The sequence below is a fragment of a genome, unplaced genomic scaffold, assembly GCF_019419815.1.
Source record: "Pyrus x bretschneideri cultivar Hongxiangsu unplaced genomic scaffold, Pyrus_bretschneideri_v1 Contig28, whole genome shotgun sequence".
NCBI lineage: Eukaryota > Viridiplantae > Streptophyta > Magnoliopsida > Rosales > Rosaceae > Pyrus > Pyrus x bretschneideri.
In genome coordinates this window covers 3,189,134-3,214,929 of record NW_025999590.1, presented here as the reverse complement: position 1 = coordinate 3,214,929, position 25,796 = coordinate 3,189,134, and the positions used below count along the sequence as shown (strand labels likewise).

The following is a 25,796-nucleotide window of genomic DNA, read 5'->3' as shown; positions in this document are numbered from 1 at the left end:
TATATCCAAATGATGTTAACTTAATTGCCTAGTTATCTGATCTATTTCAAATCATATAGGAGTAGGATTCTCTTCCCTCTAAATTTACTCCTCTCCTCTCTTTTTTAACTTTCCTCTTTTTCTTTTTTATTTTTATTTTTTATTTATAAAGAATTCAACACAAGGTGTTAACATAGGTTAATCGCAAGCGTCCAAATAGAATGGGACTAAATGAAAAGAAAAATGGAAGAGTAGAGAATCGGATCTATTCATATGTGTGTGTGTGTGTGTGTGTGTGTGTGTGTGTTTGTTTAACCTAGACTCCTAGTGCATGCCTTGTTGCGTTGCCTCCCACTTCTGTCGTTTTAGTAACTACGTACGCTAATGCGTCAGATTCGGGCAGCATTCCATGCGGTAGGAATCCCCACATGACGTTCTAATTAACAACTAATTCTTTAATTAAGGCCTAAAGGCAGGGAATCACCTTGCAGCCAATCTCATGAACTGAAGGATCATTAATTTGTTTTTGTTTAATATGGTTAATTTAAATCGAAAAATTCTTATATGGTGGTTGGTCAATGTGTCCTTGTATCGGTATCTCCATTGGATGGCACTAAATCCTCCATGACATTGATAGAACCTATATCATTTATAATGTTCATTGATAAATTTAGATGGTCCACCCTCATCTTACAATAATCCATATGCCATTTGGAAATTAACATTATAGGGAAGCCATAGTCACCCTCCCCTACCATCGATTTATAGTTATATGATTTGTATGCATATATATATATATATATATATATATATATATATATATATCTGTGTGTGTGTGTAATTAGTTGTACTCAGGTGTTAAGTAGCATCAACGAATTGTGAAAACATGCAAAAGCAAAAGAAAAAATCGGTGTAAAAAGACCATAAGACCAACTTCAGTAGTTGACTTAAAGCTTAAAATTTTTCAGTTGTAGTGGCATAAAATACATAAAGAATCTCACTTTTAAAAAAAATTTCTTAACATTTCTCACTTTTCAGAGGTTAACAATATGTATTTCTATATGCTTTCCACAGAGTAATTTAGTATGAACTCTTTGGATTGTTTGCCAATTTTGTGCCACCAGTATTACTAATCAAGTCCAGTGATTGGCACAAAGGTATTGCATCAGCCCACTTTTCTCCTTCTTAATTTTCTTTTTCACCCTCACATATTCACATACGTCTGAACCTAGCTTTGGTCACGAATTTACTCATGCCTCGTTATGTTTTGAGTGGGTAACATATGGTTAATACGTTTCACTTCTAATTCATAACCATAACGTAAAAGGGAAAGAAACACAGGAAGAAGAAATAAAAGGAGAAGTTTTGAAAGGAAGAAATCTCCTGTATATTTGATAGTTGTTTTTAGACTTTTTAGCCAAAATTGTCATTAAGATATGCAGAACTCTTAACTATGGTCCCTGAAATTTAAAACCAATAGAATTAGTCCCTAAGTTTGTCCACCATCAATCATTTTGGCCATTGCACCATTAAATAAGCCTAAAATGACAAAAATACCCTCAATTTTTGTCAAATCATTTGGCCCAATTGCTTATTAAATTGAGGGTATTTTTATCATTTTGGTCCTTATTCAATAAAAATTTTCATGGAAGGACCAAAATGATTAATGGTGGACGAACTCAAGGATCACTTCTATTGATTTCAAATCTTAGGGACCAAAGTGATGAGTTATGCAAACCTCATGAGCTATTTTAGCTAAAAAGCTCTGTTTTTATCATGGATAATGATTGTGTCCCCCACTTTAACATCATGTAAAGATTATATCTGCAAAAAATCAATCAATTTGGATTTCGTTTAGTCATTCATCTGCGTTAGGTTTTAATAACAAGTATTATCCTTAGAAAGAACCCTACATTTGTTTTATGCATATATATGGCTAAATGATCTCTAAATTGAATGATTTTTTGCACATATGATCTTTAGATAATGTTAAAGTGAATGAGTTCAGATTATGATGTTCAGACGGTAACAATTCGTTAATCGTAATTGAGAGGACAATCAAGTCCCCTAACATTATCTTTTTGTTATTACAACTGAAAGAGTTTAATTTAAAACAATAATATAAGGTCCTTATATACCCTTTTCCAACAATGCTTAACATTTAAGCTAATAGGAGCTGACATGGCACTTAGTGACTTATGGTTAATACTACTATAAGTTAATAAAAAGAGTAATGCTATTGCTAGGCACACTAAAAAAAATGTTAACAGAGATTATATAGGTGTACCACATGATGTGGCAAATTAATGATATATATAATTAACATTTATATGAGATACGTTTATTAATTGATGTGGTATGTATATATTACTTGTCACATCATGTAATACACAAGGATGATACAAAATGTGATTTCTTTAGCCTTTTTCTAATAAAAAACTGTGATTTCTTTAGCCTTTTTCAAATAAAAAATAAGTACATACTTAAAATTTGGATGAAATAATAACCAATATGTCACTAACGTAGACCTTGTTGGGCGAAATTTTTTAAAAAAGAGAAAAAAAGAAAAGAAAAAGAAAAGCTCACTTAGTGAACCTCGTTGGAAAACTGCATGGCTCTGCCACCAAAAAATGGCAATCACAATTGTCTGTTAGGGTGGGGCTCCTATGATCCATGCTTTGCTGATACCCAACAATAAAATCCTATCTAGTGGGGGTTACGTAGAAATATTTGACAAACACTGGATTGGTTGAAGAATATTTGTACTCATCACTTATTTATAACTGTTGAATTAGTTTAAATTTTAAGATTTGTGAAGTAGATAAACACATATTTTAAAATCTAACCGCATTTAATAATAACAAATATGGTGGTGAACATTACCATCACTTAAAAGTAATGAGCAAAAATATACATCTAGTCGTTGAAATAATGACATAAATAAATTAGGAAGTTGACTCTCTTCAAAATAAAAAAAATAAAAAAAGGGGGTTAGGGAGTTGGCTCATCGTCTCCTTTCCCACGCATTATATTAACCATGCAAATTAAAATGGAGGTGGTAGACTTTCACTAGTGGGATCATTATCTAATTAAGAATCTTAAAATTTGGAATCCAACAGCCTAATGAGATTCCCATGCATAGGGTACTCCCATTTGTTTAAGATTCCCTTCTTTTATTCTTATTCAGAGAATTTGCAAAAGGATATAATTCGAAGGGTGAATATTATTGTTTCATCCTCCTCCTATAATTCCTTTCATATTTTGATTCTTCTGGTGTTTTGCTTCTTGAATCGTTAATCGGTTGTTTCGGTGGAATTTGTTTCTCTTTAGTTATTGGGATGGTTAGGAATTTCCTTTCCACGGGATTTCAGTTTTTTGGGTTAGGCATATATGCATGCTGAAAAAATTATTGCAATGCAATGACAAGTGGTCAAATAACTGTCAAAAGTTGGTCGGTTGTCCCTTTAATGCTACTTATCACTTAATATCTATTAGATTTAATTGTTGTAATGTTAGATCATTTATTTTCAATTATCAAATGCTATATACTATTAAAGAAAAATTGTATTAAGCGAGAGAATTATAATAAGAATTTGGCCGCGAAAAATTTGTGACGTGTCCCCAAAACATTACTATCAATCTTCTAACAAGTTCCGCTTACGTCGGACACTCAGCCTATAAATAACAGCAACTTACTCCCAACGCTCAACACTCGAGAGAGAGCCTCTCATTCACACCCATCGTCTGGGTTCTCACTTTCTCTCTCCACTTTCTCACTCGTCGATGGCACTCCGTCAAGCGCTCATTTGGCGCCACCAGAGTGTCCCTAGCGCCACCACCGTCGTCGGTTATGGCAGATCACCAAACCATCATGCCTCCGAATGCCGCCCAGGTGAATTACCACAAGGAGTATCTGACCTCGATGTAGGCGTAAAAGACTTTTGGCTTGCAATACTGCATAAGGATTGCTTGGCTGAGGAACTTGAAGATTCAAGACCTTTTTTCGGTTAATCCGTTTTGTTAGTGTTTGGAATGATTCATTTTTATTATTTTTCTCCTAAATGCCTAACAATCGGTAATCTAATTGTATCATTGCTTTATGTTAATTCAAGATTTTAGAATAATTGAGGTGGTCATCTCTAATGTTTTTATTTCATTGTCAATATCAATTAAAATATTATGTACAAATGTTTAAAATGCAATGCAATATCTTTGACAAGTGATTTGGTCATACATAAATGAGTGTAGTGGAGCAGGATTTAAGCTTGGCTGATCAAATAGTATTTCTCCAAGTTGAATGAAATTTACATTCTATTGAGAATAATAACACGTATACAATAGTGTCAGTTCCATACTTTCAGTAAAGACAATACAAGAAAAATCAAAGCAATCCCATAAGAAAAAAAACTGTGAAGAAAGCTACAAATGATGCATTTTCCTTTGGATATGACTTTTTTTTTTCTTCTTATTTTTTGTCAATGTATGTGCATTTTAATTACTACATACTATAATGCAATTTACACCTCAACTCATATTCTCATTCAAAAACTCTGTTTGCAGTTATGGAAACAAGCATTAGTGTTGTGGCGCTATTGAATTGACAAAGCAATTTGCAGGTGGAATGGGAAAGTATAACATATATGTCCAAAAAAAAAATAGTATATATTATACCATGAAGCCACAAACTTATCAACTCATTTTTAGCAAATTTTAATAAGATAAACGGCAAGGAAAAGATGATACATATGAAATATCTTGGGTCCTTGCTGTATTTCTTCATTACTAGCATTTTCTAACGTGCTTTCATACGTGCAAAGAGTCTTTTTTTTCTCATGCATTTTACATGCGAGTTAATTATGTTTTATTTCCTTTTATTTTCAATGTATGATATATTTTATTTTAAGACGCAATATGAGAAAAAAATAGCTAGCACAACATATGTCAAGGGGCGTGTAGCACTGTGATAAAAAATATCTCCTACATAAAAAGGTTGGAACATACAAAATAGTACCTTTTTATAGTACGAACACCTTTGTATCGATGTCAACTCGTCCGTTGGCAGGTCTACTTACTGTTTTTTATAGTAGTCTGGGCGAGTACTTAATATTTTCATCTACTTTTCTTTTATTTATATCTACTTACTTTTTTTTTCATGGACTTTAGGTAGGAACTTGCATCTAAAATCCCATGTTATTTGACAATTGCATAAATAACATTTAAATCATTCCTTTACGCAAAGTGAAAACGAAAAACATGACAACTTTTTAGGACGTACATGGTAAAGAAAAAAGTTCATCTTTGCACAATACATTTAAAATAAATCTTCACAATTACAATGGAACAAAAACTAATGCAAAATCTTCACAATTACATTTAACATTTCTTACTATTTAATTTTGTAAACATGATAATGTCCTAAAAAGTTGTCATGTTTTTCGTTTTCAATTTGCGTAACATTTAAATCATTACTTTACGCAAAGTAAAAACGAAAAACTTAACGACTTTTTAGGACGTGCATGGTAACGAAAAAGTTCATCTTTGCACAATACATTTAAAATATATCTTGACAATTACAATGAAAAAAACTAACGCAATACAACTTTAGGGGCGCTAGTGCCTATGATCCAAAAATGTATCTTGCACGCATATTAGTGCGTGCGGAGAGGCTAGTAAATAATAATGAGAATTGTTATTGTTATTGTTATTTTCATATGAAATTCTGTTTCGAACTTTCTTATATTCTATTTTTAATAGTAGTGAAATTATTAAAATATTTTTAAGATGCCACGTAAGCTTTTTAAGTAGACCCTAATTTTCTTTTTTACATTTTCACTTTTATTTTACTAATTAAGAATAATACTTATTTTTACGGTCGCAAACGGAACTCAAATCAAAATTTTAACGGACACGTTATACTTAAAGTTGTGAAAAATTTAACTCTTAACCGATGGGACTAAGAGAGGACCTTGTGCAGTGTGCGCCACTGCCCTGTCTTGTCCGTCTGATGGCCTTCATGCAGACCAAAGACATCAATCAATTCTTTTTCATTATTTTAATTACACTCTTTTCTCTCCTTCTACCTCTCTCTTATCTCAATTATTTGCACAAAATTGCAATTGTATATGAATATATATATGCACATATATATATATATGTGTGTATATATATCAATGCATAATACATAACATTATTACAGGTACGCAAATTTAAATTGCCATGATCGATGTCACTATTGTGAGATTTCCAACTAATTATTTATTATCGCGAGGAAAAATTAAACAACAAAATAATATGTAATTGATTCAAAATACTGTTATAACTAATGACATCTTAATGTTTAATATGTAAGTAAGTTTCTCTTCACTCAATATAAATAATGGCAAATGATGATCTCCTTATTTAGGTATGAATTGGAATCTCTATTGCTTTATAATTTCTCTTTCAAAATTTAAGCTGTGGTTTAATTGGACAATGGGATGCATGCCTACTACGTACTAAATCACAAATATAATTATGTACATGCGATCTCTATCCTGCCTAATACTTTTGTTGGGGTCTCATTAATTTGGAGTAGGATTATCTCCTCTCCAATTTAGAGTAGAATTATCTCATCTTCTATTCTCATCCCCCTTCCTTCCCTCTTGTCACAAAATGGTTTTTGTCTTCTTCTGGCTATTAAAAAATTAACACAAAATATTAACGTAATTTAATCGTAATCATTCAAATAAGAGAAGAGTGAAAGGGATGGAGGTTAGGAATGAAGATAATCCTACTCCCATTAATTTAAGTCCTTTTTTGCATGTTTGGTTGCCAGAAAAGAGTACAAAGACTACATCATCTCATGTACCTCACTTTATATATGAAATCAGGAATGGTTTTGCTAGAAAAGAGTGCAAGGCTCTCTGACGTTTTTGCATTATCCTAAACACTTCTGTATTCTATATTTTAATCCGGTCACATATATGCAGTTTGTGTATAATGTTACTATTTTGTTTCCTATAGCTTGGGAGCATCACAATTCGACTTTCACGACCGTACAAGTACACTTTTTATTGATATCGCACAAGGATCATAAGATCAACTATGCAAATTGATATAATATCTAGATGCTCTAAATTTATCTAGCTTATATATTCACATGATTTAAATATGTATTAAGTGCGTATAAGTATGAGAAGTAAACAATTTTCATAAAAATAAAAATGAAAAAGCAAATCTTTCCAACTAAAAAAGGGAAAGAAAACAAAATTTAATTAAACTAAGTGTTCATTTGGATGTGCTTTTAAAATGACTGAAAGTGTTTTTAGAGAAAATGTTTTTGGATTCCAAAAGCACTTAAAGTGTTTTATGTAAGAAGCACCAGTTATGTGCTTCTTTAAGGAAGCACTTTAAGTGTTTTTCCAAGAATTACTTGCATATTTACTAAAAAATGGTTCTAAAAATATTTTTACCAAAAGCACTTTCAGTTATTTTAAAATTACATTCAAACGAGCCATAACCTATCAAAGATTGGGTACGAACCATAAAGGTGCATTATGCAACCGGGACCAAGAACGAATCTTGGGGCAACTAAAATTCCTAATACTCTTATTTGTGAAGTAAAATACTCCAAAGTCACATCCGTTTGAGTCTTAACATGAGTAATCAAAGGCAAAATAAATACTGTTTCTTTCTACCTTCTAACCATGGGGGTACAATATACGGCGGAATGGTGGTTGCTCACAAATCGATCACCAAGTTCAATGACCTCCATCCATTGTGGACCACCATCAAAATCGCATTCCAGTTTGAACACTCGAAATGCTTTAGTCTTTGGTTTACTCAATGTAACTAAATGCCTTTCCAAGCATGCCCTTATGCCAAGGATTGGCTATTAAACACATTTCTTGTTTAGGCTTTTATGCAGAGCCTGCTTTATGAAAAATCATAAATAACTCCATGGATGTAGAATCTTTTGGTAGGTGAACGAAATCACAGCCATTGTAATGCTATACTCTTGATCCATCATATTCAACGAGGTCATAGTCTGAGGAGATAAGCTGCCTACATCGTACCAAAATCAGAGGAGATAAGATGATCTTGTCCAATCTTAGTCTTAGCTAGGGGGTGCCTACTCCTACCCTGACTCTGACCCTAAGACCATCTTCAATTTTTGGCCTAAAATTTAAAAATTTTAACCAAGAAAATTTAGGTTTTAACCCATAAAAAATTTTCTTCTCTCACCATTCTGAGCTAAAATTTTAGCCCCAGATTATTAAAAAAGAATTTAGATTAATTTTTTACTTAAAGTAACTTTTTTAAAAATAAAAATTTATATAGACTATCCTAATTTAATTTTATGAACATTTTAACCTAAAAATATTAAAATTCTGACAAATACTGAAAAATCACTAACCGACACAATGAAACTCGTTAAACAATATGAAAACATATGAAATAAATGAAAGATTTTTTTTTTAATTATTTTAGCTGCTAGATTTAAATTTGGACAATTAAAATTTTTTTTTTTTTTTTACCGTTGAATTTTATTAAATTAGATCTTAACCATTGGATTCAATGAATTTATAAATATAAAATAAAATAATATATATATATATATATATGGTGGGCCAGGCCACTAATCCTGGGCTAAATTTGGCTTCCATTGAGTTTTAGGTTTTAGGCCATATTTTAGCCTTGGGTTGGGTTGAGTTTTTTGGGGGGAATAAAAGTGGAAATTTGAGTTTTAACCTAGGGTTGGAGAATGTCTAAACAACAAAAACAAAGCATCAAAAAAGGGTTTAGGACAAGTTCGGTGTCTAAGGAGTTGGTGATCTGCCATCAGCAATTGTAGTACAAGCGTCACATTTGCGGAGTCCAAGTTTTAGGAAGGGGATCTCCGGATCACTTCCATTAAATCCACTCAATCAATGAATATGAGTCCTTGAAATTTGATCCAACGGCTAAAAACATAAAGCCCTTTTAAAAATTATAATAACTTTAGCAGTTAGATCAAATTTCAAAGATCCGAATTTATTGATTTGGTGGATTTGATGGAAGGGATCTGCAGAAGATCCCTTTCCCAAGTTTTACACCCATTGGCAGGGTCACTAGGACCCACCTCCTCTTCACTCCTCAATTGGAAATCTAGAATTCAATTCAACCTTGTTCAAGTAGATATGGTATTATTGTCTCCTTAAAAACATTATTAAATTCCATCTCCTAGATTTTGATTGTTCTTTTATTACAATTTTGATTACGATTTTATCCATCATAACATATGGCGGAATGGTGGTTGCTCATAAATAATACCCGATCACCAAGTTCAACAACCTCCATCCATTGTGGACCACCATCAATATCACACTCCAGTTTGAACACTCGAAATCCTTTAGTCTTAGGTGGTTCAGTATAACTAAAGGTCTTTCCAAGCATGACCTTATGCCATGGATCGACTACTAAACACGTTTCTTGTTGAGGCTTGTATGCATAGTCTGCCTCATGAAAAATCATAAACAACTCCATTAGATGCAGAATCTTTTGCTAGGTGAACGAAATCACGGCCAATTTAATGTTCAGTCCTTTTCCACCTAATCCACGTAGTTCGGGATCCAGACCATTGAAATTTGATCCAACGGTTAAAAACATAATGCTCATTTAAAAGTTATAATAACTTTAACCGTTAGATCAAATTTCAAGAACATGAATTCATTGATATGATGGATTTGATGGAAGGGATCCGAAGAGGATCCCTTTCCCAAGTTTTACACCCATTGGCAGGGTCATTGGGACCCACCTCCTCTTCACTCCTCAATTGGAAATCTGGAATTCAATTCAACCTTGTTCAAGTAGATATGGAATTATTGTCTCCTTAAAAACATTGTTAAATTCCATCTCCTATTACGATTTTGACTGTTCTCTTGTAACGATTTTCTCCGTTATAACACACGTGCTAACTTTTAGAGATTTTAGAACATATAATGGGAACAATATCCAAAAAACCATTTCCCGCCTCCGGGCTGAGTTGCGGGTGGTTCTATCCTGGGTATCCAAAAAACCAGTAATACCTTTGCACTCCTTCTATAATAAACTTAAAGCAAGACCACCCATGAACCTCGAACCTACTTCATTAGGCTTAATCCAAAGATATTAGTATTATTTCCCCTAACTTAAGTACAATGGTGTATGTTGTGTTACGGCACAAGACCTCCGTTTTTCTAAAACCCTCAAGTTTTTAGTCTAATAGAGACGATCTATAAATCTAAATCCGATCACGTATGTACAATCTGTGATTAATGTAACCATTTTTGTTCATGTAGCTTGGGAGCATCAAAGTTTCGACTTTAATACACAACTGTACATGTACACTTTTTTATTTATGTCGCACAAAGATTATAAGACCGACCATGCAAATTGATGAATACTCCACATTCATCTAACTTATGAAAAGAGAGATTTGAACTCGGACGCAAGTGACATATCCCAAACCTACGACTTGCTTGGGGATTCAAACCTGCGCATATATATTTTCAAAGATTTAATTCACAAAACTGTAAATTCTGAAAGTGCAAAAGAACAATATAAAGTGCAAAAGTTAATTAATTGGTGCTATGTTCAATTAATATAGCGGATGCAATCTGCGACCATATTAATTAAAGCCCAAATAATGAGGAGTAAATATTAAACGACATTGTTGTTGTAACTATTCGAGATTTATTTGTTTAATATATAGTTCTATTATATTTAATTAAAGTGCTTTGTTAAATTATGTTTTTTTTATAAATCAATGAAACATTATTGTGACATCTCACGTCGCCCAGGGGAGTGATCCTTCTATGTATATTCTCATCCCTACCTAGCACGAGGCCTTTTGGGAGCTCACTGGCTTCGGGTTTCGTAGGAACTTCGAAGTTAAGCGAGAGGGGGGCTAGAGCACTCCCATGATGGGTGACCCACTGGGAAGTTCTCGTGTGAGTTCCCAGAAACAAAACCGTGAGGGCGTGGTCGTGGTCCAAAGCGGACAATATCGTGCTACGGTGGTGGAGCGGGTCCGGGAAGTGGTCCGCCCTGGGCCGGGATGTGACAATTGGTATCAGTGCCTAACCCTGGTCGTAGTGTGTCGACGAGGACGTCGGGCCCCTCAAGGGGTGAATTGTGACATCCCACATCGCCCAGGGGAGTGATCCTTATATGTATATTCCCATCCCTACCTCGCAAGAGGCCTTTTGGGAGCTCACTGGCTTCGGGTTTCGTATGAACTTCGAAGTTAAGCGAGAGGGGGCTAGAGCACTCTCATGATGGGTGACCCACTGGGAAGTTCTCGTGTGAGTTCCCAGAAACAAAACCGTGAAGGCGTGGTCGGGGCCCAAAGCGGACAATATCGTGCTACGTTGGTGGAGCGGGCCCGGAAAATGGTCCGCCCCGGGCCGGGATGTGACAATTGGTATCAGGGCCTAACCCTGGTCGTGGTGTGCCGACGAGAACGTCGGGCCCCTAAGGGGGGTGGATTGTGACATCCCACATCGTCCATGGGAGTGATCCTTATATGTATATTTCCATTCCTACCTAGCACGAGGCTTTTTGGAAGCTCACTGGCTTCGGGTTTCGTAGGAACTTCGAAGTTAAGCGAGAGGGAGGCTAGAGCACTCCCATGATGGGTGACCCACTAGGAAGTTCTCGTATGAGTTCCCAGAAACAAAACCGTGAGGGCGTGGTGGGGGCCAAAGCGGACAATATCGTACTACGGTGGTGGAGCGGGCCCGAAAAGTGGTCCGTCCCGGGCCGGAATGTGACATTATAATTAAATTTTGTTTCTCAAATAAAAAGGGGTACATCTTAAAAAATCTAATAAGATAACCTAATAATTATATGTACCCAAACCAATTTGTGGTGCTAGGTTCATCTTCACTAAGATTCGAGGTGCCATGTCCGTCATCACTGAAAAGATTTATTCTTCTTGTCACTTTCCTTCATTCGTGCCTTCAAAAAGCTTTTGTGTTGGGTGATGCTTTGTCGTCAACCTTCATGAACATAGCTTTTCGATCTCTTTTATCAAGCACAAGTTCCTAGGACACCTTGAACAAAATACCATGGCAACAGCCACATTGTCAGGGCACAATTCGACCCCAAAAATTTTCACACTGCTCGTTCTATGCTTGGTCATGCTTGGAGAAGGCATGCTTGCCTCCTAGTTATCAACATATCCCTTTCTCTTGCACCTTATCGTATTGAACCAAAACTAAGTAAAGCTTTAATCTTTATCACATTTAGCCAAAATCGAATTGTTAAAAAACATACTTATTCATAATTTCACTTTAATGGCAGAATAATCACGGTATCATTTCAATAAATGGAATTAAATTTTAATATCTTTACAAAGAAATCGAGAGACGTACAAATCCTGGAATTGAGGAATGACTGGTCATCCAAGTCGAGCCGGCGACTGGGCGAGGCCATGGGGACGGCGACCGACATATCGTTCTCTAGAGAAAGCTTCCGGCGGGCTCTGCGTCAGTGATGAGTTCTTGTGTGGGTGTCGGACAGAAGACGGTTGCGATTTCGAAGAAGAGGGGGGCGGGGCTTTGGGGAGAGAAATGAGTAGTTTGGATAACAAATTTGATCGAGTTGGTTCTGATAACAAATTTGAGAGTACTATTAAATAAATTAATCTACAACATTCATATATCGTGATTGATTTCAAGAAGGCGCTGTGATTAAATTTATTTCAACAACAGGTTACCCTTGTGGTCATATCAAATAACTGCAACGAGCTTTACTTGAGCATTATTATTCTAACATGTTCTATTACGGGCCGATTTTGTCTGTTGTTAAAACCATTTACTCACAACGGACTTTAAATGTCCGTGGTAATATTGGATATTCTACAACGAGTCTTTTATGTCCGTGGTGAATTAACTGTGATAAATGTGGTGCTGTCTTGTAGTGGATGGTGACAATTGACAAGGCCGAGCCCTCTCTTCTCTCGTTTTCCAACCCGAAGTGCATTGATGTGAATAAAGCAGCAAAAAATAAAAACAACAAAATAGTACATAGTAAGAAGTCCTGGTTGATCGATCAATAACGTGATTTCGTTGCACGCATGCACGTACTGCATTGATATGCCCTACCAAATCCTTAGTCCCTCGTCGTATATGTTACATAGACACCACCAACTTTGTGGTAACTTTAAATGAGTGTCATTACACCCCATTACTCTCACCCACCAACCCCCTCTCATACTTTAATTGCAAAACCTACCAAATTGAGACATGAAAACCCTAAAACCTTCCGCTTCTCTAACACTATATAATAACACTAACACCTTCCCAATTCTAAATCATTTCATACTTCCTTGAGACCCTCATCTTTTCCCAATTCATTCTGCATCTTCACGCCTCACTCTCCCTCCCTTCTCAATTCTTCCTAACTCTCGTCCATGCAAGGATATACTTCCTTTCGAAACACAAGAGGCTTTAGCATCATTTTCCAACTATGAAAAGGTATTGGATCCCATATTTGAAATGTTGTAATTGCTTCTGTTGATTATAGACTTTATAATTTGTAATTTTATTTTAAGATTTATGTATAAGATTTGCTAGTGTGATAAGAGACTTCAAGTTGGTGAAAAACAAAGCAGAGCACAAAAATAACCAATGAAGGATTAATGGTATGCGGACTCTTTCAGGATCCTTTCCGATATGTCGACAAAAGTGGTCAGGAAGGGGAGCAATTGCTGAACCGGTGAGCTAACCAGAAATCAGATTCACCACAGCGATGGTTTGCTTCCGTATCTTTCAATGCGTATTAATTGTGCTGTTTATTTATTTTAATTATTCCAGCTGTCACAGCCATAACATCCTACATATATCACCTTCACATCATGATTCCATTTGTGATTTTGGATTTAATTATAGCAGGGATCATCCATCGATATAGGGCAAAAATCACACGAAGGTAGTCGAGTTCTTAGGAATCGAATACTTCAAGAGAAGTAATAGAGGTATTTTTATGGGCTTTAGGACTCTACTTACAAAATATCATTGACCCCGAATGCATAATTTGCCTCTTCACCCTACTGAACTGTTCGTATTACCTGATTTCCTTTGTCCTGTTTCTGAGACATACTAAAGTTCTAATTTTTCTGGAATTTGCACTAGAAATAAATGTCGTTATTTTAGTACATATTTAGAAAATTGATTGATAGTGGCAAAAAACTTAAAAGGTTACGAATATGGATTATTTGGTCAAAAGAACAGAGATGCAAGTTGTAATTGATAGACCAAATAATCCATATTTGTAACCTTTAAGTTTTTTGCCATTATCAATCAATTTTATAAAATGTACTAAAATAACGGCATTTATTCCTAGTGCAAAGTCCAGAAAAGTTAGAACTGTAGTATGTCTCAGAAATAGGACAAAGGAAATCAGGTAATATGAACAGTTCAGTAGGGTGAAGAGGCAAATTATGCATTCGGGGTTAATGATATTCTGTAAGTAGAGTCCTAAAGCCCATATAAATACCTCTATTATTTCTCTGAAGTATTCAATTTCTAAGAACTCGACTAACTTAGGAATGATTTTTGCCCTCTATGGATGGATGATCCCCACTATAATTAAATCCAAAATCACAAATAGAATCATGATACGAAGGTAATATATGTAGGATGTTATGGCTGTGATAGCTGAAATAATTAAAATAAACAGCACAATTAATACGCATTGAAAGATATGGAAGCAAACCATCGCTGTGGTGAATCTGATTTCTGGTTAACTCACCGGTTTAACAATTGCTCCCCTTCCTGACCACTGTCGTCGACATATCAGAAAGGATCCTGAAAGAGTCCACATACCATTAATCCTTCATTCGTTATTTTTGTGCTCTGCGTTTTTTTTCACCAACTTGAAGTCTCTTATCACACTAGCAAATCTTATACATAAATCTTAAAATAAAATTACAAATTATAAAGTCTATGATCAACCGAAGCAATTACATAAAACCCTTTGGGACGCCCCAACGCACTGTCGATCATGATCAACCATCCCTCTATTGAGCCAACACAATCCATCCTATTCATTGTACAATAAAAAATTGGATTTGGCCATGATCGTAGAAATTTAGATTCTTTCCACTCACCTGGACTTAAAATGCAATGATCTCTAGTGGACATGGGATGAGAGCTTAACATAAGCCATGGAACTTGATGGGGACGACGTGATTGAATATTGCTTCTAATAATTGCTTGCCATGAACGGCATACTGCAGCACATCGAAGATGATCATTCTTCTTCTTGTTGTTATTATGAAGATGATCATTCTCAACTTCCGGCCAATGAAATCGAGAATGAGCAACAAAAACACTCTTGATAGGCGGTATATGTTAATTTTCGTTTGATAATCATTTTGTTCTCAATTTCAATTTTTGTGTTCACTTTGGTAACTACTTTTAGTTTTCAAAACATAAAAAGTTGAAAATTGAGAACCACTTTTTTGAATTACTAAGTACAATGAATTACTAATTCGTGTAATTTCAAAATTAGGGAAAAAGGAACTCATATGGTTATATATCCAAACGTTTAAGTGGGCCAAATTTTATCCTTTTGTAAGCCAGCATATGATACGCTGACAAAATGATGAATAGCATCATATCAAACTCCCAAGAAGAGGGATTGAGATTCTTTTCAGATTTTAATGTCTGGAGTCTAAAAATCAGGAGATTTGTACTGTTCAAGAGATAACAAAAGAGATCCAGACCATTTAAGTTTTTGAGTTTTTGTGAAATAAGCTAATGGAGATCGTAAAATTAAAATTGAATGGTCAACATCTCTTAGCTTACCAACTCCTAACACAGAGATCCGGAATAATTTCTATTCCCAACAAGTGAACATTCTCAACTGATTCTTTTGTGTGTTGGCATTTACATCCATTCTTTTCTCTTGCATTTCTCGTACTTTTTCCGCTGCAAATCTGAACAATTAGGTAGCTTTGGTATTCGAAAAGAAAAAGAAAAGATTCAGCCCACGGATAGGGCTGCACTGCCCCAAGTTTTGGCTACACAGAGACTTGAAGCTTCAATACGATTACAATATATATACATATATATATATATATGTATGTATGTGTGTGTGTGTATGTATATAGGAAGTTAAGGAATATAAGGATCCTTACATACATGAGAAGATATGCAAGCATGAATATTTATGCCAGCCAAATGATAGTGTCAGGTACTACTACTTGATCAAATTTTAGTATTCCCAAATAATGTAAACTCAGGAATCAATGGCTGCTTTTTTTCACCCCAACTTGATCATAATTCTCAGACAACATATATATATATATATATATATAGTACGATGACATCCATATGTCTTTATCATTAACCACCCCACCCCCACCCCAAATTGTAGATTCTTGTACCCCGTCATATATAACTACATTACCTGTATTCATTACATGATTAGAGATATAAATATAAGAGGATACACTTTGTGAAGATTTTTAGATACATACAAGTCTTAAGAACTTGTGTGATACGTATGCAAATTGATAAACTTTTCAAACCCATGTATGTCTACCATCAACATCACTAATATTATCTCAACTTAATCACCTATTGCTAAATGTGTTTTATAAAAAAAGCCTCAGTGATATTAAGTTTGGAATCTCTCATACATTAATTGTATATTATTTTTTCATATGCATGATGTGTGATCCAATTCTCAAACGAGTCCTTGTTGAAATTAATTATTTGAATCCATTGAACATGATTTAATTAAAATATGCATTGAGATTTATTTAATTAAAAGGGATCCAAACTACAAGCCCAAAGTAGGAAGTGATTGAACAAGACGCATGGGACAAAGCCCATGGCGTCAAACTCTACAAGGAGGTGTGGCATGGGTTATCATAAATATCCATGCGTTTTCTCATATACGCCTAATGCTATTGTGAATGCAATTAGTTTTGTACCTCAGAACGAAAAAAAAATAGAGAAGGAGAAAACCCTAGCAGAAAGCCTCCTAGTGTACCGCGGATTCCATTGGTCCAAGTGAGTGATCTTATTAGCACAATCAAATGGTTCTCTCCATCATCCGTCGTTCGTGTATAAGTATGGATACTCTTAAAGGCAGACCATTTGGGGAGCTTTCATTGATTAATCATGAAGAGGAAAAACATAAGCACAAAAATGATCCTACAAAGTGGTGCACACATGGCTAAAGATTAAGTTTATCTCTTCACCATCTTCTTTCTTGTATTATTGAATGACAACCAAATGGATATGTAATTGAGATTACATATTATGTTTATTTATTTATTTTTCACTGTGTATTTAATTATTCGGTTATATAAAAATCGCAATTATATGCCCAAAATCCCAATAGCCCCCTCACGAGTGTCCTCACATAAGGTCACAAGAGAAACCACTTTCCACATCAAGAACTGGTCGAGCCATATATTAAATGGATGTGTAATTGAGATTACATATGATGTTTATTTATTTATTTTTCACTGTGTATTTAATTATTCGGTTAAATAAAAATCGCAATTATATGCCCAAAATCCCAATAGCCCCCTCACGAGTGTCCTCACACAAGGTCACAAGAGAAACCATTTTCCACATCAAGAACTGGTCGAGCCATATATTATACCGGAACCAACATCAATCTTTTGGAAGGCCCAACTAGTGTTCAGTCATTGAAGTCAACGCCATTTTTTTAGGCCAAATTGTTCAGTCAATACTCTTTAAATTGGAGTTAACACAACCTTTTGAAGGCTCATGACTTGTCAAGAGAAGATTTTCTTGGCTGATAACGTAGCAAAGATTTTGGAGGCATCAAATCCTAAAATCTATCCGAATCGAGGCATCAAAACCTCGATCAGACTATATTTGCCATCGCTACTTCTATTGAATTAGAAGCTGATTCTTGTGAGAGTGCGTTATATCCAAATGATGTTAACTTAATTGCTTTATATCCCTCTAAATTTACTCATTTCCTCTCCTTTTTAACTTTCCTCTTTTTTTTAATTTTAATTTTTTAATTTTTTATTTATAAAAAATTCAACACAAGGTGTTAACATAGGTTAATCGCAAGCGTTCAAATAGAATGGGACTAAATGAAAAGAAAAATGGAAGAGCATCTATTCATATGTGTGCGTGCGTGCGTGTGTGTGTGTTTGTTTAACCTAGACTCCTAGTGCATGCCTTGTTGCGTTGCCTCCCACTTCTGTCGTTTTAGTAACTACGTACGCTAATGCGTCAGATTTGGGCAGCATTCCATGCGGTAGGAATCCCCACATGACGTTCTAATTAACAACTAATTCTTTAATTAAGGCCTAAAGGCAGGGAATCACCTTGCAGCCAATCTCATGAACTGAAGGATCATTAATTTGTTTTTGTTTAATATGGTTAATTTAAATCGAAAAATTCTTATATGGTGGTTGGTCAATGTGTCCTTGTATCGGTATCTCCACTGGATGGCACTAAATCCTCCATGACATTGATAGTACCTATATCATTTATAATGTTCATTGATAAATTTAGATGGTCCACCCTCATCTTACAATAATCCATATGCCATTTGGAAATCAACATTATAGGGAAGCCATAGTCACCCTCCCCTACCATCGATTTATAGTTATATGATTTGTATGCATATATATATATATATATATATATATATATATATATATTTGTGTGTGTGTGTGTTTATGTAATTAGTTGTACTCAGGTGTTAAGTAGCGTCAACGAATTGTGAAAACATGCAAAAGCAAAAGAAAAAACTGGTGTAAGCAGACCATAAGACCAACTTCAATAGTTTACTTAAAGCTTAAAATTTGCAGTTGTAGTGGCATAGAATACATAGAAAATCTCACTTTTAAAAAATCCTTCTTAGCATTTCTCACTTTTCAGATGTTAACAATATGTATTTCTATATGCTTTCCACAGAGTAATTTAGTATGAACTCCTTGGATTGTTTGCCAATTTTGTGCCACCAGTAATACTAATCAAGTCCAATGATTGGCACAAAGGTATTGCATCAGCCCACTTTTCTCCTCCTTAATTTTCTTTTTCACCCTCACATATTCACATACGTCTGAACCTAGCTTTGGTCACGAATTTACTCATGCCTCATTATGTTTTGAGTGGGTAACATATGGTTAATATGTCTCACGTCTAATTCATAACCATAACATAAAAGGGAAAGAATCACAGGAAGAAGAAATAAAAGGAGAAGTTTTGAAAGGAAGAAATCTCCTGTATATTTGATAGTTGTTTTTAGGCTTTTTAGCCAAATTTATCATTAAGATATGCATAACTCTTCACTATGGTCCTTGAAATTTAAAACCAATAGAATTAGTCCCTGAGTTTGTCCACCATCAATCATTTTGGCCATTGCATGAAAAATCTCCATTAAATAAGGCTAAAATGACAAAAGTACCCTCAATTTTTGTCAAATCATTTGGCCCATTGTTTATTAAATTGAGGGTATTTTTGTCATTTTGGTCCTTATTCAATATAATTTTTCATGGAATGACCAAAATGATTGATGGTGAACAAACTCAGGGATCACTTCTATTGATTTCAAATCTCAAGGACCAAAGTCATGTGTTATGCAAATCTCAGGGGCTATTTTAGCTAAAAAGCTATGTTTTTATCATGGATAATGATTGTGTCCCACACTTTAACATCATGTAAAGATTATATTTGCAAAAAATCAATCAATTTGGATTTCGTTTAGTCATTCATCTGCATCAGGTTTTAATAACAAGTAGTATCCTTAGAAAGAACCCTACATTTGTTTTATGCATATATATGGCTAAACGATCTCTAAATTGAATGATTTTTTGCGCATATGATCTTTAGATAATGTTAAAGTGAATGAGTTCAAATTATGATGTTCAAACGGTAACAATTCGTTAATCGTAATTGAGGGGACAATCAAGTCCCCTATGAGAGTACACAAACATTATCTTTTTGTTATTACAACTGAATGAGTTTAATTTAAAACAATAATATAAGGTCCTTATATACCCTTTTCCAACAATGCTTAACATTTAAGCTAATAGGTGCTGACATGGCACTTGGTGACTTATGGTTAATACTACTATAAGTTAATAAAAAGAGTAATGCTATTGCAAGGCACACTAAAAACAAATGTTAAGAGAGATTATACACGTGTACCACATGATGTGGCAAATTAATGATATATATATGATTAACATTTATATGAGATAAGTTTATTAATTGATGTGGTATGTATATCTTACTTGTCACATCATGTAGTACACAAAGGTGATACAAAATGTGATTTCTTTAGCCTTTTTCTAATAAAAAACAAGTACATACTTATAATTTGGGTGAAATAATAACCAACATGATGATATTCCATCCAAAGCAAACAATATGTCACTAACGTGGACCTCGCTGGGCGAAATTTTAAAAAAAAAAAAAAAAAAAAAAAGAAAAGCTGACTCAGTGAACCTCGTTGGAAAACTGCATGGTTCTGCCACCAAAAAATGGCACTCACAATTTTCTGTTAGGGTGAGAGATCCCTAAATATCCATTTGAAAAAAGAGATGAATAGATAGGGCGGAGCCAGCTGAAGGAAGGAGGTGAAGGAAGGAAGAAGCCAGCTGAAGGAAGGAGCTAAGATTCAAAATGCAGTAATTGATCTTCATTCAAAGTGAGCAGGTTGAAAGCTATTGAGGTGATAGCAAGAATAGGTCCAAGCATTCCTCTTTTGGGCTCCTATGTTCTATGCTTTGCAGATACCCAACAATAAAATCCTATCTAGTGGGGGTTACGTAGAAATATTTGACAAACACTGGATTGGTTGAAGAATACTTGTACTCATCACTTATTTATAACTGTTTAATTAGTTTAAATTTTGAGATTTTTGTGGTGGATGAACACAAATTTTAAAATTTAGCCGTATTCAATAATAACAAATATGATGGTGAACATTACCATCACTTAAAAGTAATGAGCAAAAATATACATCCACTCGTTGAAACAATGACATAAATAAGTTAGGAAGTTGACTCTCTTCAAAGAAAAAAAGAAAAAGAAAAAAAGGGGTTTAGGGAGTTGCCTCATCGTCTCCTTTCCCACGCATTATATTACCCATGCAAATTAAAATGGAGGTGGTAGACTTTCACTAGTGGGATCATTATCTATTTAAGAATCTTAAAATTTGGAATCCAACAGCCTAATGAGATTCCCATGCATAGGGTACTCCCATTTGTTTAAGATTCCCTTCTTTTGTTCTTATTCAGAGAATTTGCAAAAGGATATAATTCGAAGGGTGAATATTATTGTTTCATCCTCCTCCTATAATTCCTTTCATATTTTGATTCTTCTGGTGTTTTGCTTCTTGAATCGTTAATCGGTTGTTTCGGTGGAATTTTTTTCTCTTTAGTTATTGGGATGGTTAAGAATTTCCTTTCCACGGGATTTCAGTTTTTTGGGTTAGGCATATATGCATGCTGAAAAAATTATTGCAATGCAATGACAAGTGGTAAAATAACTGTCAAAAGTTGGTCGGTTGTCGCTTTAATGCTACTTATCACTTAATATCTGTTAGATTTAATTGTTGTAATGTTAGATCATTTATTTTCAATTATCAAATGCTATATACTATTAAAGAAAAATTGTATTAAGCGAGAGAATTATAATAAGAATTTGGCCACAAAAAATTTGTGACGTGTCCTCAAAACGTTACTATCAATCTTCCAACAAGTTCCGCTAACGTCGGACACTCAGCCTATAAATAACAGCAGCTCACTCCCAACGCTCAACACTCAAGAGAGAGCCTCTCATTCACACCCACCGTTTGGGTTCTCACTCTCTCTCTACTTTCTCACTCGTCAATGGCGCTCCGTCAAGCGCTCATTTGGCGCCACCAGAGTGTCCCTAGCGCCACCATCGTCGTCGGTTATGGCATATCACCAAACCATCGTGCCTCTGAATGCCGCCCAGGTGAATTACCACATGGAGTATCTGACCTCGACGGACACCCCCCCCCCCCGGAAAGGATTTTTCCGCCAATTCCTCCACCACCAGTCGGCATCGAAGCTCCCGGAATTCCTAATTGTTCTGGTTGGGGAGAAGCTCCGGGAAAAGCTGAGAGGCATCAACATTAGCGGTGATCAGCTCTACTCGGCGGTCTCTGCCTTCCGCCTCCAGATCGAAAACCCACCTCCGAGCTTCCATTTGGAATCTCGGTCCGCAATGCGAAGAAGATTCTGAGGCTTTCTCAGGTGGAGAAGCTGAGAGAGATTCAGGAAACTTCCATTTCGCGATCGGAGTTCGTTCGAATCTGCAGCAAAGGATGCGAGCGCGAAGAGCAAGGTGCTGAGTTCGCGAAGATGATGGACGAGTCCGCAAACGTTATTGTTTTGGGAAACGTAGCTGGAGTAGGTAACTTCTTATTCTTTCCCACTTTTATGTAGATTCTGTTTCTGTTGTTGTTTGTGATCTGGTAAAATTACGGAATTGACCTTGAGGTCTTGGGTTGAAGAAAACTTTATTATCCTTGGTCATTTGACATGTATTGAAGACGTTTACATGTAACGAGAGCATCATCGTTGATTTTGGGATCTAGAAAATAAGACACATCAAGTATTTTGGTCCTGTAATACAATGACATGTAAAACTGTGTGATTTGTTTGTTATATCACCTCATTGCAGAAAAGTCGTTCTCGTTTTTGTAATGCCTGACAAACCTTTGTCTAATTTTTTTTTACAGGTGGCTAAATCGATGGACAGCATAATCTCACAATCCATGCTCATCCCGAACGATCCAAGAACAAAAGAGCTGCACCGGATGGAAACTCAGAAGATGTTAATTGACCAAAAAGCCAGGGCCGTGGTGCGAGGGGAGCTCTACTGTGGGCTGGGTTTTTTGTTATTTCAAACGATCGGGGCCGTGAGGCTCACTTTCTGGGAGCTGACCTGGATGTCATGGCGCCCATTTGCTTCTTCGTCACCTCCGTCCACTTTTAAGTTATTTATCATTATTAATCAATTTTATTAAATGTACTAAATAACAGAATTTATTCCTAACTAAAGTCCAAAAAAAATTAGGGCTCTAGTATGTTTCAGAAATAGGATTAAGGAAATCAAATAATACGAACACTTACGTAGGATGAAGAGCCATATTATATATTTAGGGTTGATGATGTTATGTAAATACAGTCCTAAAACCCATAAAAATACTTACATTAATTCCCTAACGTATCCAATTTTATCGTCATTGTCAGGAATTGAACCAGATTACTAGGGTGACAGGCAGAAATACTTACCACTATACTACAACGACCTTATTAAAAAATTTACACGTCTAATTTAAGTACGTATAAAATACTGCCACTTTAAGTCCATGACTTCATTTTATATTTTATATATTTAGCTACATGCAGAGCTGATGGAAGCTTTAAAAATCGGAGATAATCAACCCCATGATATCATCGTTTAGGATAGGTGCATTTTAACACTTTAATTATTGAGTTAATTTAATGGTGCTTAATTTCAAATACACCTATTGAGAATTCTTGTGTTTTCACAAAACTTCCTAGATTTTTGAAACTACACAAAACTCTTTCAATTACACAAGACCTGTAACATGAAAAGAAATGTTTCACTATGTCGGGAAGTCCGGTATATAACTCAGTATACCAAGTGTAAAAACATAATTAATTGGAAACTTGAAAAAAAAATATTTTCAACTAATTGTATTAAACTAAAAATTCCTTTAACATACGTGCAGATTAAGTCAAAATTACAAAAACACCCTCGCAGAATTCAACTAGTGGTTAGTTACAAATTTTGATTAAATCAAGTAAAATCCCAAAACTACTCGGCCAAACCCTAACAATCCACGCAAGAAGTGGAAATTTGAGTTTTAGCCCTGATCATCTCTGTATTGTAATTTTTTTGGGGGGAGGGGGGGGGTTAGGGAAGAAATGGAAATTTGAGTTTTAGCCCAGGGTTGGAGAAGGCCTAAACCGAGCAAACTCCCAACAAGCAGTTGTAGTGGTTCCAGAGTTGCACAATTAAAACCCCAACCTACCACACGTTACTATTCGGGAGAAACACACCCAACTTCATGTACCTAGGGATGACAATTCTAACCGTTAAACTCGATAACCGTCCGAATGGATTGGATTTGGATATGAAAATTCGGGTATATTTTGGGTATGGGGAAAAACCGTGAATATTATTCGGTTATGGTTTTGGATATGGTTATAGGGGTTCCCAATCCATATCCGTGCCCGAATCCGAACCAAATAATATATAATATAATTATATATAATATTTAAGCATTATATAATATATGTATATTCATTATTCACCGAATCCATTACCTTGAGAATACAAAAATTGCATTGTGTGAGTTGCAGTTTATGGCAAAGTCAATAGTTTTGTTATGAATCAAAATCTATGAGAATTTAATGGTATTTATGGGCGATATCAAAGATAACCAACATTATCAATGTTTAGCTTTAATTTTCATGCTCCACAAGATCCATTAATGAAAAGGAAAACTAATGAAAAGGACTTGAAAACTTTGAGTTTTAACGATAAGAATAAAATAAAGGGTAAAGTGAATAGCACCAGGATTGACTTTTTTGTGTAAAAATGTGGTTTTTCGTTAAAGTGAATAATACTGTGAGTTTTTTCGTTAAAACTCCCTTAATTCAATCATTTTAGACATCAAATATTTAATAACGAAATTAATATTTACTAAATTATCATGCGTCAATTGGGCGAATATATTTTTTGTACTAATAAAGATAGATATAACTGTTAACCGATGAGAAATCTGTTATCCGATGGGTATGGTTATGGATAATACTCGATGGTTAATTTACGGTCATGGATATGGTTAATTTTCGTGGTTATGGGGATGGATATAGTATTTCCGTTCCCAAACCGATCCTTTGCCATCCCCACACGTACCCTTCCTTTTTTGTTGGTGCTTCTTCGTCCACCTTACAACTTGGTGTTTCTTCATTTATGCTTCTTCTTTAATGTAATTTATAGGTACCGGTCCACCTTATTTCATTTGATGCTTCTTCAACATTGAATTGTTTAATCCTAATTCACTTTGTTCAGGTTTTATTGAATTACAATATGGGTTTGCAGTTCAGAGTCGATTTGGGGATTTTAAAAGTGGTGGACAGGCACAAACAAGAAGGCAGAATTTTCAAGGCTTCGGCAAATGAGGTAAGACTATCATAATTTTCCCCAGAAGAGAACCAAGATGGTGTTCCCTAGAAGATAACCAAGAAGGTAATTCAACCACGCACTATTTGTTTGATATCTTACTCCTCATTTGCTCAACTTTCTTTTGTTGTGTTTTGAACTTCATATACTTAATGTTGTGAGTTATCTCATGGACAGGCACAAACAAGAAGATAGCCTTGGCCTCTTCTAAGAGAACATAATCCACACGCACAAGAGAACCAAGTCTTCTCATAAATATGTTCTAATATACATTAGCTTTCTTTGTTATGTTAATTGGTACTTTTTATCTTTTTGTATTGTTCTTTTTTATTTCTCACTATTTTTTTTTGTTTGCATAATCTATGTATTATTTTGATAAAAAAAACTGCATATTATATGGGGTTTTATGCGATTGATATGATGTTTGATTGGTTTCTTTGTAACCAAAAATTGTTTTCCCCTGGCCCTTAATGATGGAACGAGGCCCCTTCTTTTTCGACGCAGTCTTTGAATATGGTCTGAGGTGACCGTGGTGTTCAAATTACTAAGACTCCGAGACAGCAACGATTGGGATGAAGATCATAGATGCTCAAGTATATATGTCGACAACTT

At 35.0% G+C, this 25,796-nt stretch overlaps 1 pseudogene; it reads left to right on the top strand.

Moving 5' to 3' along the window:
• Positions 1-22,961, top strand: part of LOC125479112 — a 44,165-nt pseudogene extending 21,204 nt beyond the window's left edge.
• Positions 22,962-25,796: the final 2,835 nt, after the last annotated feature.